The following is a 7,818-nucleotide window of genomic DNA, read 5'->3' on the forward strand; positions in this document are numbered from 1 at the left end:
AGAAGTGTCTAGAAAGAACTAGAGCTGAGATTCTATCTAGATCTAGAGTCTGAGCTCTTAACCACGATGCTCTACTACTTCGCTATTAGTTACTAAGCTAAGCATCATTTTTCTGTGTTTTGAAGAAAGTTTCGTGAACCTTTGTCCCGCCCCCAAAGGTAGTGGAAATGACTCCTGCATTAGTCCTGTCCCCCATCAGCTGCAGTTCCCCTTCCCCTCATTTCAGATGAAGATCAACAGTTCTCGGGAAACTCAGCAGTATTTGCTGCAAGAAGAGTTACGGCAGCATCTGGCAGAGAAGGGGAAGCTGACCGAGGAAAGGCTACAGCAAGAGGAGAAGCTGAAAGCCAGAGTCAAGCGGCTAATGGCAGAGAAATCGGTAAGGTGGTCCCCGTCCTTCTCTTTACTACTGGAAACTGATGAAATGGGCTTTCCTATGAGAAACAGAGGGCATGTACTTAGATGGAGGGATCTCAGCAACTCCTTGTTGGGAGCTGAATTAATTAAAGAGGGTGAATGATGTAGGAGGAATTAACATGAAGCTTGAATCCTAAAACTCAGAGATCAACTTGAAGATCAACTTGAAGAGGCAAGGTTATTGAAATGTCTAGAAATGGTACTTTGTTTATATACCGCAGCTGATTTTATTGATACAAATCCCAGTCGTTACTGCGGCTCCTGGTTTGTGTCTCAGTGAGTGCAAGACCAACCAATAGTATTTCAGTCTTTTGCTTTCTCTTCATGCATATCAGGGGAAACACATGGCCAAAACGGCTACTTACTTTTCCCGAAACCAGCCAATTAGAGGATAGTTTACAGTGGCGCATCTCAACTCAAAGCTGTCCACAGATCATATGGGGATGTTGAAATGCAGATTGTGACTCAGCAGGTCTCGGGTTGGGGGAGCCTGGGATTCTGCGTTTCTGAACAGCTCCCAGCTGGTACCGATAGCACAGCTCTGCAGACTACATTTTCAGCCACAAAGTCTTAGAAGAAGGTTTTCCCCAAGTTGGCCGATAAGAACCACCTGGGGCTTCCCTGGTGGCGCAGTGGTTGACAGTCTGCCTGCCGATGCAGGGGACACGGGTTCATGCCCTGGTCTGGGAAGATCCCACATGCCGCGGAGCGGCTGGGCCCGTGAGCCATGGCCGCTGAGCCTGCGCGTCCGGAGCCTGTGCTCTGCAACGGGAGAGGCCACAACACTGAGAGGCCCGTGTACCGCAAAAAAAAAAAGGGAGGGGGAGGGGGCTTTTTTAAGGATATGCCTCATAAAAACTGGGAGCTGAAAGAGAGCCTGGCCTCGAAATAGAACTGGTAAGCCATCAGATCTCAGGCATCATCTCTTTTACACACACACAAGCATGCGCACACGCACACACAGGCCGTATCTCCTCTCTGTGTCTCTGTGTGGCTCCCCTGATCTCTGCTCTCTCCAGTCATGTGACAGGAAGGAATGACCTCATGGTCCCCCAGTTCAAAAGACCAGCCCAGGAAGCAAGTGGCATCTTAGAGCCCATAACCCCAAATCCTGGGAGTGACCATCTTAAAAGCCCAGCCCGTGCCAAGTGCCCGATCAGCTATGACCAGGGACAGAGTCACACACATGGCTGCCTGGATCCAGGAGTAGTGCTCAGAAAAGGGTTAGACAGACCCCCTAGAGTATGCTGCATTTTACCCTCCTAAGACATCAGAGACATAAGGCATTCAGTTCAGTAACAGCTTTTCGAGAGAAAGTCCATCCCAATGAAATTGCCTATAATCAGAAACTCCTGGTTCAAAAAAAGATGCAAATGTCAGAAGAAAACGTTATCTGTGTATCTGGAAGAGTGTACACCAAAATGTGAATAAGGTTACCTGTGGGTAGTGTGATAATGGTGGATCATTTTTCCTTCGTTTTGCTCACGTCTATGTGTGTATATAAATATTTTTTACAACAAAGATTTTATTTTGAGTAAAAAAAATGCCATTTGAGAAATATTTGGGGGTCTCCCTACAATTATAGAGTTTGGGCATTTGTTGCTCTTGCTTGTTGTAGGTTGGAGCCAGAAAAGGCACCCCAAAGATGGACCAAGGAAGGGAGATGCTGAAGAGAGAAATGTCCAGCAAATCCAGCCAGAGCCTTCTGTTTTCTAAACCTGGTGGAAGGAACTAGAAACGTCGTTCCGCTGGGCCTCGCGTGATCCTCCGTGAGTCAGTGTAACTCTTCTGCGTCAAACTACTAAGATGCTTTGTTAGGACATTAAAGGTTGCTACCCTAGTGTGTTGCTTCCTAGACTGGTATTTTGCACAATACTGTATTTTGGAGTGTGTGAGGAGAGGGGTCCTTTTCACAGATATTATGAATGTAAACATACGCAGGCATATGAAGAATAAGTTTGAAATTCAGACTCCTAGGCCTGGTAGATGCAATTATGTGTTTGGGTAGTGACAAACCCAAATGTCACACCTCCAAGGAGCTCTGAGAAGCCCGCAGTTGAGAAAACCCAGGGCGTGTACTGGGGCCACAGGACAGAATGGTAACCTCAGGGCTGTTGGGGCCATGGTATAGTGCATTTATATCTGAATTTATTATAATAAGTGTGAACAGCAACCAGTTTTATCGCTTCCATAACAGTGAGTCATGTTTATAGGGCGCTCTGCGGTGTTCAAAACACTTCTCGTCTAATCCTCTCTCAAGCCCTGGGAGGTAAATAGCATTATGTTCCCCATTTTACAAATGAGGAAGCTGAGGCCAGAGAGGTTAAATGGCCCGTCTAAAGTCACACAGCTAGTAAATTCAAGAATTGGGTTTGGAACCCAGGTTTCTAACTCCATCTCACGCTGCCCATTCTGCCGCACCAAGACAGCCCAGTAGGTCAAGTCCCAGGCCATCAGGACAGACCAAGTACCCAGTCATCAAAGAACACACACTGCCCAGGTGGACACACCCCTTTCCCGTGGTGTTTGAAGAGACCCTCATTTTTGCCTTCTCTCCAGCCATCTGTTCTCTCCCTGCCTTTCTTGTACGGCCAGAGACCACCAAACAAAACAGGAGGAAGAGCCAGAAGCCATGAATATCATTTATTTTTTATTTTTAAAAAGGCACAATAAAAGTATTTTGATATTTTAAAACCAAATGCATTCTTTATACTGATTAAAACTAGAAGGAAATGGGAAAAATGATTTGCATGATCTTCCACTAAAGGTACTTCTTACACAGTGAGAAGGGTGAGCATCACCTGACCTTAAAAATAATCTTGAAAATCCCAGTAGTTTTCCATAAAGAACATATTACTTATACTGTACCATATCCCCAAAATCCAAAACAGCAATCTCCAGCACCAGAAAAGATCACTTGGTCAGGCAGTAGTTAAGTAGCTGGCTCATGTTTGGAAGCCAAATTGTGTGGGAAAAAAAATACTTTGGTTGAATACAAATATTTGAATTTGCATAAGTTAAATGTAATGCCTATGTGACTCCACTGTATTTGAGGTCTTTCAAAGGACGTGTTAATCTTTATCGTATCAACATTGCAACCCACAATGGCAATGTCCTTTCTTCACTCCTTGAACTAGATGGTTCTTTAGGTGTCTCCTCAGCCACACACCCCTTTCTCTGAGAATGCACATTCCCCAACCAGGTTTACCCTACATACTGCTGCTCTCTTGGCCACACCTGACTGGCTGATCAGTAGATAGTCTACCCAAGCCAGACCAATCAGGTTTCTCTTCTAACCCAAGCTGGGCCAATCAGCACCTGTGCCCTTGATATTTGGAAGTGGGACACGGAGTTACCACACAGGTCATTAATGGCCCGGAGCTGAAAGTCTTGATGCAGTTCCCAGCTGGGGTGGCCATTTCTCCCACTGTGTTTGGAGAAACAAAGCCAGTCTTAGAAAGAGATGGCCAGGATAGATAAGCAACAGGTAGAGACAAGAAACCAAGCCCCAGGGAATTCCCTGGCCGTCCACCCTGCGCTTTCACTGCCAAGGGCCCGGACTCAATCCCTGATCAGGGAGCTAGGATCCCATAAGCCACACTGTGTGGCAAAAAAAAAAAAAAAGAAGAAGACACCAAGACGACCCCCAGAGAGACAGTGTAGCAGACACTACAAGCCCCTTAGTCATTGCCTCCCTCTACTGTATAAGCAGCACGTGAAATGCCCTCATTTCCCAGCCTCCCTTGCAGCTAGACCTGGCTGTGTTGTTCAGTTCTGGCCAGTGACATGCAGGTGAAGGCCCTGGGCAGGGCTTCCCTTCTGGAACTAAAGGCAAGGCTTTGCTAGGAGAAAGTTTTTCTCTTTGTCCCTTTGCCTTGTCTCCTTTTCCTCTCCTGGAGCTCGGACTAGGAGCTGGAGAAGCCATGTTGGGGATCACCAGGTAACAAGCAAGAGACCAAAGCCCACCTCAAAGGACAATGGAGTGGAAAGACATGAAAAGCCTGGGTGGGAGCCTAGTGGCATCACTGTGCTCTGCACTGTACCTGAACTGCCTACCTCTGTACATCCTGTTGTAGAAATAAATCAATCCTATCAGTTTAAGCCACTGTGGTCAGATGTACCTGTTTGTGCTGTGGAGCAAACCACTCAAAAGTTAGTGACTTAAAATGGCGACTATTAGTTCTCATGATTCCAGGCGTCAAGCTGGCCACTTGTACTGGTCTGGTTGGTTTGGCTGGGGCTAGTTTAGGGTGGCTTCGTACATGCCTGCCTGGTCATTGCCAGGCAAGCTGGGTTAGGACAGTGGTTCTCAACTGGGGGCATTTTGCCTCCCAGGGGGCATTTGGCAATGTCTGGACACACTTTGGTTGTTAAACTGGGGTGGGGGTGATACTATCATCTCGGGGTAGAGGCCAGGGATGCTGCTAAACATCCTGCAGTGCACAGAACAGCTGCCCACAACCAAGACTTATTTGATCCAATATGTCAATAGTACCGAGAATGAGAAACCCTGGTCTAGAAGGGCCTCAGCTGGGACGTCTGATTCTGCCTGGTGTGGTCCCTCATCACCCAGCAGGCCAGACCAGGCCACGTGTGGTGGGTACAGGTTTCCAAGAGCAACAGGAGAGAGAAAGCCCCAAAGCACACTTTTCAAGTCTCCACCTGCCATGTGTTTGCCAACATCTCATCAGACAAAGCAAGCCACATGGCTAGAGTTCATTTGGGAGGGGCTTCAAATTTTTACCATCTACCCACATCCAGGTTTCTGTTATTTAAAGCTGAAGGCAGCGCGCGCCCAGAGCGTTAACGGGCGGGGGCGGGGGTGTGGAGTTGGGAGGTCAACTGGGCCTCCTGGTAGCCTCCCTGAGTTCAACCAATCCAGTGAGGAGAAGCCGTGGGCGGGGCGAGCTCCGCTGCCAGAGCGGCGTGAAAAATTTCCCAAGGCAGAGCGAAAATTTCCTGAGCGACTGAGCATGCCCGCTGGTGAAAGGTCCAGCCCAGCTTTCACCACATCCCAGACTCCAGAGGGACTTTTCTGAAACCCAGAGAATTGACCATGTCCTCAAACAGCTTAAAAATCTTCCAGGGCTCCCCCATGCCTCCTCAGGAAAAAAAGATCACACTTCAGTGGGTTTTTTATGCTTCATCCTCAACCAATTTCTTCAGCCACGTCTCCCACTACTTTTGCAAGAACTCTTTTGCTCCACGGATGTTGAAAACTTGCAGCTTCTCATACATACCATGTTCTCTGTGCACACAGGTTCACCTACCTGCGATTCTCTGCCCAGGCCCTCTCTACCAGGATAATTGCATCTGTGCTTTCTAGGTCTATGAAGACAGTCATGCTTCATCCCTCTGGCATAGCTCTTGTTTTTTTTTTGTTTTTTTTTTTGCATCTTTGTTGGAGTGTAGTTGCTCTACAATGGTGTGTCGGTTTCTGCTTTGTGGCAGGGTGAATCAGTTATGCATGTGCATGTGTTCCCATGTCTCTTCCCTCTTGCGTCTCCCTCCCTCCCACCCTCCCTGTCCCACCCCTCTAGGTGGTCGCGGGGTGCCGAGCTGATCTCCCTGTGCTGTGCGGCTGCTTCCCACTAGCTATCTATTTTATGTTTGCTGGTGTATATGTGTCCATGGCATAGCTCTTCTTATTCTGTGTTGTGAATATACTCTATGTGCTCACATGTCTTATCTTCACTAGAATGTGAGCTACTTGAGGGCAGGGGTCTTGGCATATTTTATACCTGTATGGAACTCTAAGACCGACCAGGGTGCCTGGCACAGGATAGATACTCAATAATTGTTTATTGAATAAATGAATGGATTATGAGCTCCATGAAGGAAAAAAAAAAAAAGCTGACGGCATTCCAACTGATGCAGAAAGTTGCCCTGATTCCTGATGACTTTCTGGTTCCTGGTTTCTTTCCTTGGAAAGGCCCATTCCAATGCCTGCCCTTGGGTTCCACTAGGACTTTTTGTATCACTCAAGATTCTCTGGTTGCAACCAACAGAAATCTCCTGTGGCTAACTTAAACAGAAAAGGAGTTTACTGAAAGGAAATGAGGAAGGTTAGAGAATCAAAGGGCAAGCAAAGCGGAGGAGTCTGGACAGTCAGGAGCCATCTTTTCTTCCCCGTAGATGTCCCCTTTTTTGCTTCAGCGGGTTTGAGTTTCTGTTATTTGCAACCAAAATGGCATTTACTAAGACGCTCTGCACAGCCCCAACTGGTAGCTCTGAGAAGCTACCAGCGACCTTTCTTTCCCCTGACGTTGTACCAAGGGACAGCAGGGTACCTGCAGTCCCCCCACCAGAACTCCCAACCTTCTGATCCCCCAAGAAGCTAAGCCAAACAACTTCCTTCCACCCTTGCCAATGGGGGCCCATTTGGATTCGTGACTTTGCAGATAAGGTGCCCTTCTCCAGCAACTTGGCAGAGCCAGCAGTGCCTGCTGTTGTGGAAACCGGGGTCATGAAGTGTCTACGGAAGAAAACAGCTTTCCCCGGATGCGTGTTGCAAAGTGTGTTCCTGGTAAGTGGAGTGGTTTCTAATTTTTTAGGGTCTTAGGAATGAAAGCAATACACTAACGATGAGAGGAAACACAAAATCTGCTAATGCATTTATTTTTTTATTTTTTTATTTTTTAAAGTTATGGCTGCATTGGGTCTTCGTTGCTGCACCCGGGCTTTCTCTAGATGTGGCGAGCAGGGGTTACTCTTTGTTGTGTTGTGCGGGCTTCTCATTCCATGGCCTTCTCTTGTTGCGGAGCACAGGCTCTAGGCATGGAGCCTTCAGTAGTTGTGGCTCGCAGGCTCAAGAACGCAGGCTCAGTAGTTGTGGGGCACGGGCTTAGTTGCTCCGCGGCATGTGGGATCTTCCTGGACCAGGGCTCGAGCCTGTGTCCCCTGCATTGGCAGGCGGATTCTTAACCACTGCTCCACCAGGGAAGCCCCTCATTTACTCTTAATGCTTCCCCCTGTTGAGGACAAACAGGAGGAAAAAAGAAAAGGCAGGGCTTCCTTGGTGGCGCAGTGGTTGAGAGTCTGCCTGCCAGTGCAGGGGACACGGGTTCGTGCTCCAGTCCGGGAGGATCCCACATGCCACCGAGCGGCTGGGCCCGTGAGCCATGGCTGCTGAGCCTGTGCGTCCAGAGCCTGTGCTCCGCAGCGGTAGAGGCCGCAACAGTGAGAGACCCACGTACCGAAAAGAAAAGAAAAAAAAAAAGGGCAATAGCAAGGTTCCAAATGAGCTGAGAATTGACCTTCTAAAAGGGCTCTCAATCTGGCCTCTGGTAGATGTCTGTCGGGGTTTCTGCCCAGCCTAGACCCTCCTCAGGAGAGAAGACGTTTAGGGCTTACAGTGGGCTGACTGGTGGCCCCAGAGATCTCAGGCTCTAATCCCTGGGA

General features: G+C 48.2%; 1 long non-coding RNA gene across 1 annotated transcript; it reads left to right on the forward strand.

Annotated features, from left to right (window-relative positions):
• The first annotated feature begins 307 nt into the window (after window positions 1-307).
• LOC309807721 lies at window positions 308-6,860 on the forward strand. The gene is made up of 3 exons (XR_014294663.1): window positions 308-379; window positions 2,036-2,186; window positions 6,819-6,860. It is a non-coding gene; the product is annotated as an uncharacterized lncRNA (long non-coding RNA).
• Window positions 6,861-7,818: the final 958 nt, after the last annotated feature.

The sequence above is a fragment of the Mesoplodon mirus genome (genome assembly GCF_964341445.2).
Source record: "Mesoplodon mirus genome assembly, chromosome: 7".
Lineage (NCBI taxonomy): Eukaryota > Metazoa > Chordata > Mammalia > Artiodactyla > Ziphiidae > Mesoplodon > Mesoplodon mirus.